Here is a 9,820-nt window from a genome sequence, read left to right as displayed (position 1 = left end):
GTGATCACTACTACATTAGGTTATTGAAGCCTAGCCAGTTTCTGGAAGAAAGAAAAGAAAATAGGGCCAGTGGTGCTGGTGGTGGAGGGGCACAGCCCTCAGGTAGATAATTGCCAGTGGTGTTGAGGATTATCAGTTGCTACAGTGTAGTGGGCGGTGTTTTACAGGGGAGTCCTGAAGGAACACCGGTGGGAAGTTATGGAGGATGTAGCCACTTGAACAGTGAGTCTTCTCCCAGTTCCCAGGTGCCAGAATCACAGACTCTAAAAACCAAGTTTCCAGTTGTTCATGTGTTTTCAGAAGGAGTGTCCTCTCCTAGGACCAAGAGGGTAGCTCGAGGAAAAAAAATTCAAGCCATTAAAAAGAATGACACCCCCCCCACACACACCGGAAAGTAAGAACGAATTTTTGTTATTACTTTTCAATAAGTTACCATGCTGAATTATGACTAAGCTGGTGATCTGTGATAGAAAATGGTCACCAACAACCCTGCTGCAGATCCCAGGAAGCCGAGAACTCCAATTTCACAAGTCTTCGAAATAGTAAAAGACAAAAAGAAAAACAAGTTGTTTCAGAATATTCCTTGAGCATGAATTAAATCTAGAGGCTGAGTGATTCAGTCGTCAGAGCACTTGGGGCGTTGGCACACCGAGGTTTGTGTCTCATTTCTGCCTCTACCTAGTAACTGTGGTCAGATTACCTCCCTTTTCTGAGCACCTGTTTTACTTTGCTCCTATGTAAGATATAAGGATAGGGAAATTGGACAAAGCAGTCTCAACAGTCATGTATTTCCCAGATAGAAACAACCATATATTTCTTTTCCAGGAAGTAGCCCTTAGGGATTTGCCCTTAACTTCCTTCTGTCTCAAGGATACAACTTTTAAAAAAATGAAAAATGAAAAAACACAGCAATCATGCAAATAGCATGATTTCTCAATCCACACTTCATTTACCACTCTTAGGGCGGGGTCTTGCAGGGTCTGAGATAGGGCTGGAACTCATGTAAAAGAACTTTTTCCAATAAAACAAGAACAGGATGCTGCTATTTAAACTTCACGTAAGTTCAGAATAGGCTAGTTTGTATGCAGAACAAAAACTCCAATCCAGCATTTGCCCCCTAGCTGCTCACAATTGGTGATTAACTTAAAATGAATAAGATAGTAAGTAGAGTGCCACCTCAAGATTCTACGAATATGCAGGCTGCGTTTTCAATTTTGACTCCTGGTTTATTTTTTCAATGCACTTTCCTATGGGGATGAGGCAGTCCAAATGAATACCCCATCTTCAGGTCTGGAAAGCTGGCAGAAATACAATTGGGTATCAAAGAAAAAGTTCCATCTCTCACCTCCTCACAATGTAGCTTCTCCAGCCCTTGCATAGAAAGAAGACCAGAGTTTACAAGTATGGCTCTTGTGTGTCTGCTTGGTTCCTCTGAAGATAACTGCCATATCGATTTGGGCATGGCAGAGGGTAGGAAGCCAGTGGCAGTCCACAAAGTGCTTGTCGCTATAGCTCTCTGTGTTCCTTACCTCTGCTTGTCCCTGACATTTGCATTCTTTCAAAGGGCTGCCTCATACTGACACCTGATAGAACCTTGGAGCCCTAGGGTCTGGGCCATGGGCCTCTTCAACTGGCGTCTGCTTTCTTCGCTTCTCCACGGGGTCTGTCCCAGTTGCTGAACACACAGTATTCTTACTACTTTCCAGGATGGACTGGCAGAAGTCTCTAGGCTACCATCAGCCACTGCCTGAGGCTGACCTTGCTTAACTGACTTTGTAAGAATGGGTGCCCAGTGAGGGTCTCAGTTGGCCTGTCTGCATCTTTGTTGTGAGCTGGCTAGGAATGAATGCATGTACCCTGCTTAGCACGAGGCCTGGTGCACCGTGAGCAGGCTGTGGGTGATGGTGTGGAAAGCCTGCCCTGTAGAGGCTGACAGCCTGCGTGTGAATCCCCTCACTTGGAATGTAATCTTGGCAAGGTCCGAGATCCTCAGCTGCCTCATCTGTAAAATAGGGAGAACGCAGGACTTGCTGCCTGAGGTAGGATGGCACACATGTGAGGATTAAGGCCAAGGCCAGCAGAGTGCAGTCAGGATCAATACAGGGCAAACGGGTTTTCCTTACTGCACACGGAGAGCCGCACGTCGGTGCCCTCTTAGCACCGTGTCAGCGACCCCTGCGTCTTCAAGCACCTTTACCCTCAACCAGATACGCTCCTGGGACCCAGAGGCAGGGAGGCTTCCATGAAGAGGCCGCCAGGGTGGGGTGGGAGGTGGAGGACGCTCTGGGAACCCTCTGGGGAGGAGAAGGCGGGGGCGAACTTGACCCCCTCCCCCCCAAGGCGCGCTGCGGGCGCCCGTCTGCGGCTCCGACTGCTGGGTCCAGCTCGGGACGCGGTCGGAGGGGCTCGAGCCCGTGAGGAAGGGGCCGGGCCAGGGACCCCGCCCAGGCGGCGGCCGGGTCCCAGGGGCTGGGCGCAGCTGGCCGAGCCGACGGGGCGGAGAGGAGCGACGGGAGGAGGAGTAGGAGAAGGGGGCTGGTCAAGGGAAGTGCGACGTGTCTGCGGAGCCTTTTTATACCTCCTTCCCGGGAGTCCAGCAGCCGCCGCCGCCGCCGCCATCCGTGAGCCCTCGCGTCGCCGCCTCAGCACCCGGGCTCCGCCGCCACCGCCGCCTGCCAGCATGTCGGGGGTCAAGAAGCAGAAGACGGTAGGCTCCGAGCTGGCCTGCCCTCCCCTCGGCTCCGACCGCGCTGCTCCCCCGCCCCCGGGGCCTCGGGTCCCAGCCGCCCCGGGAGGAGGCGCGGGCGCGGGGAAGAGGAGCCGGAGGAGGAAGAGGAGGGCGCGCGCCAGGGGAAAGCCGGAGGGCGCGGCTGGGTCCGGGATTCCCGGGGCAGCCCTCGCCGGCCGGTCCGGCTCAGCCCCGCGCCTCCGCGAACCTGGGCGCGTTGGGGGTGCGCCTGGGAGAGACCCCCGCCCCAGAAACTTGCGGAGCCTGTGCGGAGCGGCAGCTGGGATCAGAGATAGGAAACCTCTTCTCTTTCCCCAAGAGCGATTCTAGACGCGCCTTTTCTTCCGCAGATGTCAGCGAAGGCAGAGTGGGTGGTGGGCTGAGCCGACTCCGGTTCTGCCAGGTCTCCTGGCTGGGCACACGTCAGCGACTGCCACTGGGGTTATGTCCGTGGAACCTCCTTGCGGTGGATCTTCATGACACACGTTCCTACAGAAAATTGCCGCTGGAAGGCTCCCTGGAGAAAAATGCATTTCTACACTGGCAGGGTTTAACCCTCTGGCTTGATTCCGCTCCTCACTGGCAATGGGGTAGCAACTCTAGTTCAGCTGGAGAGAGAGAAGAGAGGGAGAGAGAGCGCGCAAGCGGGGGTGGGGGTCTTTGATTTGGTGAAGAGGGGACTGTTTCGAAGAGGCGTGGTTTTCCACAGGATTAATCTGAGCTGTCTCCTTTTAATGCGAAATAGGAGAGCACCTCAAAGAGAAAAGTTCCTTTGCCATTTAGCACGCAATGAAGGCTCCTATACATTTTGCATCTTTAAACATCGTAGCAGTTCTGTTTGTCAGTCATGCCCCAGTAAAGCGGGGGACACAGCAGCGGTAGTCATGGACTGTCCGTTGGAAGGAGCCTCACAGACTGCGTGGCCCACAAGCACGGATCCAGAACCCTTTCCCCTCAGGCATTCCCCCCTCCCATCCCTGTTCACCTCCACACTGCAAGCCCCAGATGACTGTTGTGGTTCCTGTGTGGGTGGACCTCCTTCTGTTAGTTAGAATTGTCTGTCACATAGGAGGTGCCCAATAAATGTTTATTACCACTCTTATACAGTACTTACTACTGAGATACCTTTGAGATATGTGGAGGAAAGGTGAGAAAGATAAGTAGGGAAGGGTTGTTGGAGGGCCCACGTCAGGGATGGAAGTGCCCATTGAGCAGCAAGGGAAAGGGGTGGGGCTCTGACGTCATTTGGCCACGTGGAACCAGCAGGTGAGAGGGATAATCCAGGAGGAAGGTGGCATCAATTTGAGGTTCAGCTACCTCTTTAGGGGTAATTTTATTTAAAAAAATTTTTTTAAGATTTTATTTATTTGAGAGGTAGAGTTACAGACAGTGAGAGGGAGAAACAGGGAGAAAGGTCTTCAGTCTGTTGGTTCACTCCCCAATGGTCGCAACGGTCGGAGCTGCGCCGATCAGAAGCCAGAAGCCAGGTGCTTCCTCCTGGTCTCCCATGTGGGTGCAGGGGCCCAAGGACTTGGCCATCCTCCACTGCTTTCTCAGACCACAGCAGAGAGAGCTGGACTGGAAGAGGAGCAGCCAGGACTAGAACCGGTGCCCATAATGGGATGCCGGCACCGCAGGCAGAGGATTAACCTAATGTGCCACGGGCGCCAGCCTCCCTTTTTTTTTTTTTAAGATTTTAAATGTTTTTTTTTTATTCAGTTGTTTATTTGAAAAAAGAGAGAGAGAGAGACAGATATTTTATCTGTTGGTTCGCTCCCCAAATGCCTGCAACAGCCTGAGCTGGGCCAGGCTAAAGCCAGGAGCCTGGAACTCAATCAGGTCTCCCACATAGATGGCAAGGACCCAAGACCACTGAGCCATCATCTGCTTGCCTCCCACTTGTGCTTTACCAGGAAGTGAATTCAAATCAAGACTCTGGTATGGGTCAGGTGTCCCAAATGGCACTTAACTACTATGCCAAACACCTGACCCAGTGGGTGATTTTATTATATTGGTTTTTCTTATGATTAGTTTTATTGAAAGGCAGAGTAACATAGAAAGATATCTTCCATCTGCAGGTTCACTCCCCAAATAGCCACTACAGCCAAGAGCCAGGAACTGCACCTGGGTATGACATGTGGGTGGCAGGGTGGTGAGGACTTGGGCCATCTTTTTCTGTTTTACAAGCGTATTAGCCAGGAGCTGGACCAGAAGCAGAGTAGCAGGGACTCCAACTGGCACTCAGCTACGGGATGCAGGCATCCCAAGCAGCAGCTTAAACTTAAACACCCAACCTGGGGTTGCTTTTAAAGTGGGATGACTCTCAATATTATATTTTAAAAATATTAAGTAAAAATCACTTGCATTTTATTCCCATTTCATTAGTTACTGTGAGATCCTAAATGGTGTTCTCTAAATACCAAATTTTTAAATCAGTGGGATTTTAGTTCTTACTTTCCTGCTCACATTAAGAATTTCTTGTGAGTTCTGATGTGGGGGCATTTGTCAAGCATTATTGATAAAGGGATGGGTGGTCTGTCTGCTTGCCTTCAGTCAGCAAGAGCCTATGAAATGGAGGAGTTGAGGACTGGGGCTTTGCACATCCATGACAGGTATGCCACACATTCTGAAGGAGTGAGAAATTTTAGGGCTGGGGTTTGATCTTTGTCATCACACATTTTGCACCTTCTGTTTTTTGTTGAGTATGTGTCCTATATAAGATTAGGTTAACACCTGACACAGCTAACTGAAACGGGACTTCTGAATTTGCAATTTGTCCTAGAAATTATAATCCAGGCACCAACACGGGTTCCCAGAAAGGTCCTAATGGTGCTTATTGCAGCAAGCCAGCTGTTAATACATATATCTCTCAGGCTTTAAATGTTAACTCCAAATGTGTTTTGAAACCTGGCAGGCCAGACCAAAACCTACCCACCTGGGTGACCTCTGAACTAATCAATCATTTGAGATGTGAGTCTTGCCTGCGTGGGGAGCTAGCCTAGGAATGAGGCTAGGCTGGCCTTTTGAGGGACTTTCAGGAATTATTATAGCGTTTTCAGCATTGGCAGAGAACAGTTCACACAGCAGCAACTTCAAATGTTTGTGGAGCCCCTACTGTGTGCCAGATGGCATACTGGGGTCGCCTTTCTCTGGCCTTTTTAAGATTTCAGTTCAGATCACTCCAGGAAGTGTGTAGTTTCAGTATAAATGAAAACATGCAGGATGATTTTTGTCATAAGCTTGAGAAAAAAATGAAGTGTTCTTTTCTAAAGCAAGGTAGCATATTGCTTCTGTGCTAGCCACCCTTACCAGACACACGCCGCTCTTTGCCCACTACTCTGGCCACACACACACAGACACCCAGGAGGAGAGAGGCCGACTACCTAAAGAGGACTGGAGAGAAGGGAAGACAAAGGCTAGAGCCTTTCTTCCCATGGCATTTCTTGGATTGCATTTCTCAAGATCTACAGAAGATACTAAGTATTCCAGAGAAACTCAATCTAAAGAAATCAACCGAGATATTCCATTATTTTCTGAAAAATCAAATGTGCCAGTGGGTGGGAAGGAATGAAGGGAGGGTGAAAAGTATAAAGCTCTCCATAGAAGTAAAGGATTGTCTACTTCTTCATTGTAAAATTCCATACCACACTACGTTATTTTCCTGGAAACAGCTGCTTTTAAAGCTGTTGAATACACTACCCAAGGCAAGACATGAATTTCTAGATGTGCAACCATTGAAAGGAGAGGTGACCAGTACCTCTTGGAGGCCAGGCACTGAGATGTACATTGAATTTCATCTCATCCCCACAGTGGCCCTCCACTCAGAACACTGAGCCTCATCTCTAGAGAAGGAGAAATGCCAAGGGCAGAGCATAGTTTCAATTCAAGTCTGTCCAACAGGATGTAACCCCTCTGGCCCAAAGCGTCCTCATCTGTAAAACACAGATAATACTGACTTCTTTCATTGGTATTATACTATACAGTCATGATTTGGCATACCTAAGAAGAAAGCACATGCCAAACTGTTCAGAAGGCTCAGTAAATGACAACCGCTCAGATGTTTAATAAGAGAAAATAAACACAGAAGTTTGGAGATGACCCTGAATCCTTACTGTGAAAAGCTGTGTAGAAGATACCTGATGATGGTTAGTACAGACACACCAAAGTAACCCAATTACTTTATGAGCAGATTTTTGCCAACAACTTTGGTAAAGAAAGGCACTTTGTGTGTAAGTAAATATTGAATTAACTTCTATCCACCCTTCCTGTTTCCTTCAACTGTTTCCAGATTTACCTTAAAATCAATGTTTCCCAATTCATGCTATTATCCCTAAATCACCATGTTAGATCATCTGTTTGGACTTCAGTGCACTTAAAGATGAACGTAGTTAACTCTAGGATTTACGCCTCGTGGAGAGAGCTGTCTCTGTCTTTCATCACTTTTCTGTTGGTGCGAGTGGCTCTGTGGTTTACTCATGGCGTTAATTGGGCTTTGCTCTACCCTGGGACCTCCAGGGAATGAGGATCTGTGAAAGGAGGCCATGATGTCAATCCCAGTCCTAAGAGATCACTGTTTGTTTCAAAATCTATCACAGAATCATAATGGGTGTTCATTAGTCTTTGTGTTTGGGAGTCCTAGGAAAACTCAGAAACGAAAGGTAAATAAATAGACGTAATGGTAGCTCAAACCAACCTTTCAGCCCCTGGGTGATTCATTCATATGACAGCCAAAGGAGCACATATGCCCATCACTTGACGTGGAGTAGGTGCTTAATAAATATTTGTTGAATGAATAATAGCTCCAGAATTTATTAGAAGATGAACTTGCTTTTAGGAGCTGTACTTTTCTTAGCTCCCTCGCTCTCCCCTCTTATCTGTCCCTGCGTGCTTGGTTACTGTTGACTTGGGATTTGTCATTACTGCTGAAAAATTACTTGCAAGGATTCTTCAAGGCTTAGGATAAATGGCCTTGCCCCCCCCCCCCGCCCCCGTCATCAAGGGGGATTTGCTTTTGTTTCTGCCAGGTGCTGAGCAGCGTTTCTAGTCTGGGACCCCTTTAACTTATATGCACCACTTTTTTTAGACCACCCAGGTGGTGTGAACCTGGGTTGTAATTTTGCACACAAGGGCGGGCTTGTGAATAAAACTTACAGGACCTACCTCCCCCCTCTGTATACTTGCTGTGCCGAGGCAGCTGTCTGGGGTGGGAGGGTCTCAGAGTGAGGGCTGGGTTTGTTCAAGTTCACCCTTACTTGTGAAGAAGGCCTGCTTATTCTCCCCACTTATGTGAGTTCTGGGCTTTGATTTCTGGTCCACCTTCCCCACTGAGGCTGTCAAAATTGCTTCAAATGGGCTCCTGTCAGCAAATAGGCCCCTATAGGGATAGAAGTGCTTCCCTGCCTGCCTCACTGTGAATTCTTGTGTTTTCCCCGGAGTTTGGCCTAAACAGTTTCTTACTATTTCATCAGCTGATTGCTATTTTTCATTAGATTATTTGATCTAATAACCAGGATTTTTAGTTGTTTTCAGTAGGTGGGTCTGTCACCTCTGGAAACACAGACCTCACCTCTTGGCAATTCCTATGTGTCATTACCATTTCACACTGTACGTGTACTTCACTGTACCTGTATCACTCTTACCAGTGAGAAAACTTTAAGAACAAATGAACTTAAGTCAGGTAAGTAGTCAGAAATCTTTAATTTAATCCCCTTTCTTTACAAAGTGCTGCAGCCTGGGTTTGGGGACTGCTCACCACTGCCATCTTGTCCTGGTGACCTCTGGCCGTGACAGGAGCCTTCGAGATGTGCCTGTCCTTGGCTGATCCTCAGTGTGGATCCAGCTCGAGTGCATTCCTGTCTGAAAGGGCCCTTCAGTCTCAGCAGCTCTCTGTGAGTGCTCTCCCGGGTACCCACGGTCATTGTGTTGCTGGCAATGTGGGAGAAAGTTGGTAGGGCTGGTTTAGGCTGTTGTTACTTGCCTGCTACTCCCAGGAGCGTGGGAACGGGGCTCCTGCTTCGGTGTGACCATGCTGGGATTTTGAGGAGCTCTGGGTGCTGCTGAAGCCACCTGTGCCTCTTTCCCTCTGAGATCAGAAGCAGGCCCAGTGCCCTCGGAAAGTGCCCTCTGAAGCTATTTGGCCTCCTCTCTTCCCCTAAGCCTTGCATTAGGTCTAAGACATCAGCCTTTTCTTCAGATTCATACTAGTGTCTAAGCTCCTTTTCTAGTAAAGATGAAATAAAACTATCCAGGAAGGTTGCTTGGTTTATCATAAGCAATGGGTTTGTTACAGATTTGGTCTTCTTGTTACTCTTTTCTTGCCTTTTTGATCACCATTTTTTTTTTCAGTTTAGCACAAATTGCTGTGCACAAGATGAAAAAATTTTTTTTCTCTGCAAAACAACCACTATAGTAAAACTTGAAATATAACTTCCTTCTGATGACACATGCTGTGCCAAGTGACTTCCATCCGTTGGTGACTTCCTTTAAAACCTTATCAGCAATTCTTTTTGTGTTTAAAATTGATTCCTGAAGTTGATTTTGCTGTAATTGGTATTGGTGAAACATGACTGCAACATATGCATGACAAACTCAATCTGTCTAGCACCAAGTATTAACCTGTGATATTTATAAAACTTTTCTAAAGTAGTTATGTACATATATCAATTGCTGCATCATTAAGAATGCATTTCTTTGTTGTAAATATCCAGCTAACATATGCTTTATATGTTTGTTTTCTTATGAAAAATAATGATTTTTGTCCACCAGGCATCTATATCACTCTAATAGTACTATAATTATTATTTTTGGGGGCCCGGCGCATGGTTCACTTGGTTAATCCTCTGACTGCAGCGCCGGCATCCCATATGGGCACCGGGTTCTAGTCCTGGTTGCTTCTCTTCCTGTCCAGCTCTCTGCTGTGGCCCCGGAAGGCAGTGGAGGATGGCCCAAGTGCTTGGGCCCTGCACCCGTGTGGGAAACCAAGAGGAAGTACCTGGCTCCTGGCTTCGGATCAGCACAGCGCCGGCCGTGGCGGCCATTTGGGGGGTGAACCAATGGAGGGAAGACCTCTCTCTGTCTGTCTCTCTGTCTGTA

At 48.0% G+C, this 9,820-nt stretch overlaps 1 long non-coding RNA gene across 1 annotated transcript; it reads right to left on the bottom strand.

Moving 5' to 3' along the window:
* Positions 1–200: 200 nt before the first annotated feature.
* LOC149121980 (uncharacterized) lies at positions 201–2,706 on the bottom strand. Its single transcript, XR_016222186.1, has 3 exons — positions 2,579–2,706; positions 434–532; positions 201–333 (listed from the first exon to the last, which is right to left on the bottom strand). It is a non-coding gene; the product is annotated as an uncharacterized LOC149121980 (long non-coding RNA).
* Positions 2,707–9,820: the final 7,114 nt, after the last annotated feature.

The sequence above is a fragment of the Oryctolagus cuniculus genome, chromosome 15, assembly GCF_051225735.1.
Source record: "Oryctolagus cuniculus isolate XC-2025 breed Fujian yellow rabbit chromosome 15, ASM5122573v1, whole genome shotgun sequence".
In the NCBI taxonomy this organism is placed as follows: Eukaryota; Metazoa; Chordata; class Mammalia; order Lagomorpha; family Leporidae; genus Oryctolagus; species Oryctolagus cuniculus.
The sequence above is the reverse complement of the archived record's forward strand: the minus strand, read 5'-3'. Positions and strand labels throughout refer to the sequence as shown.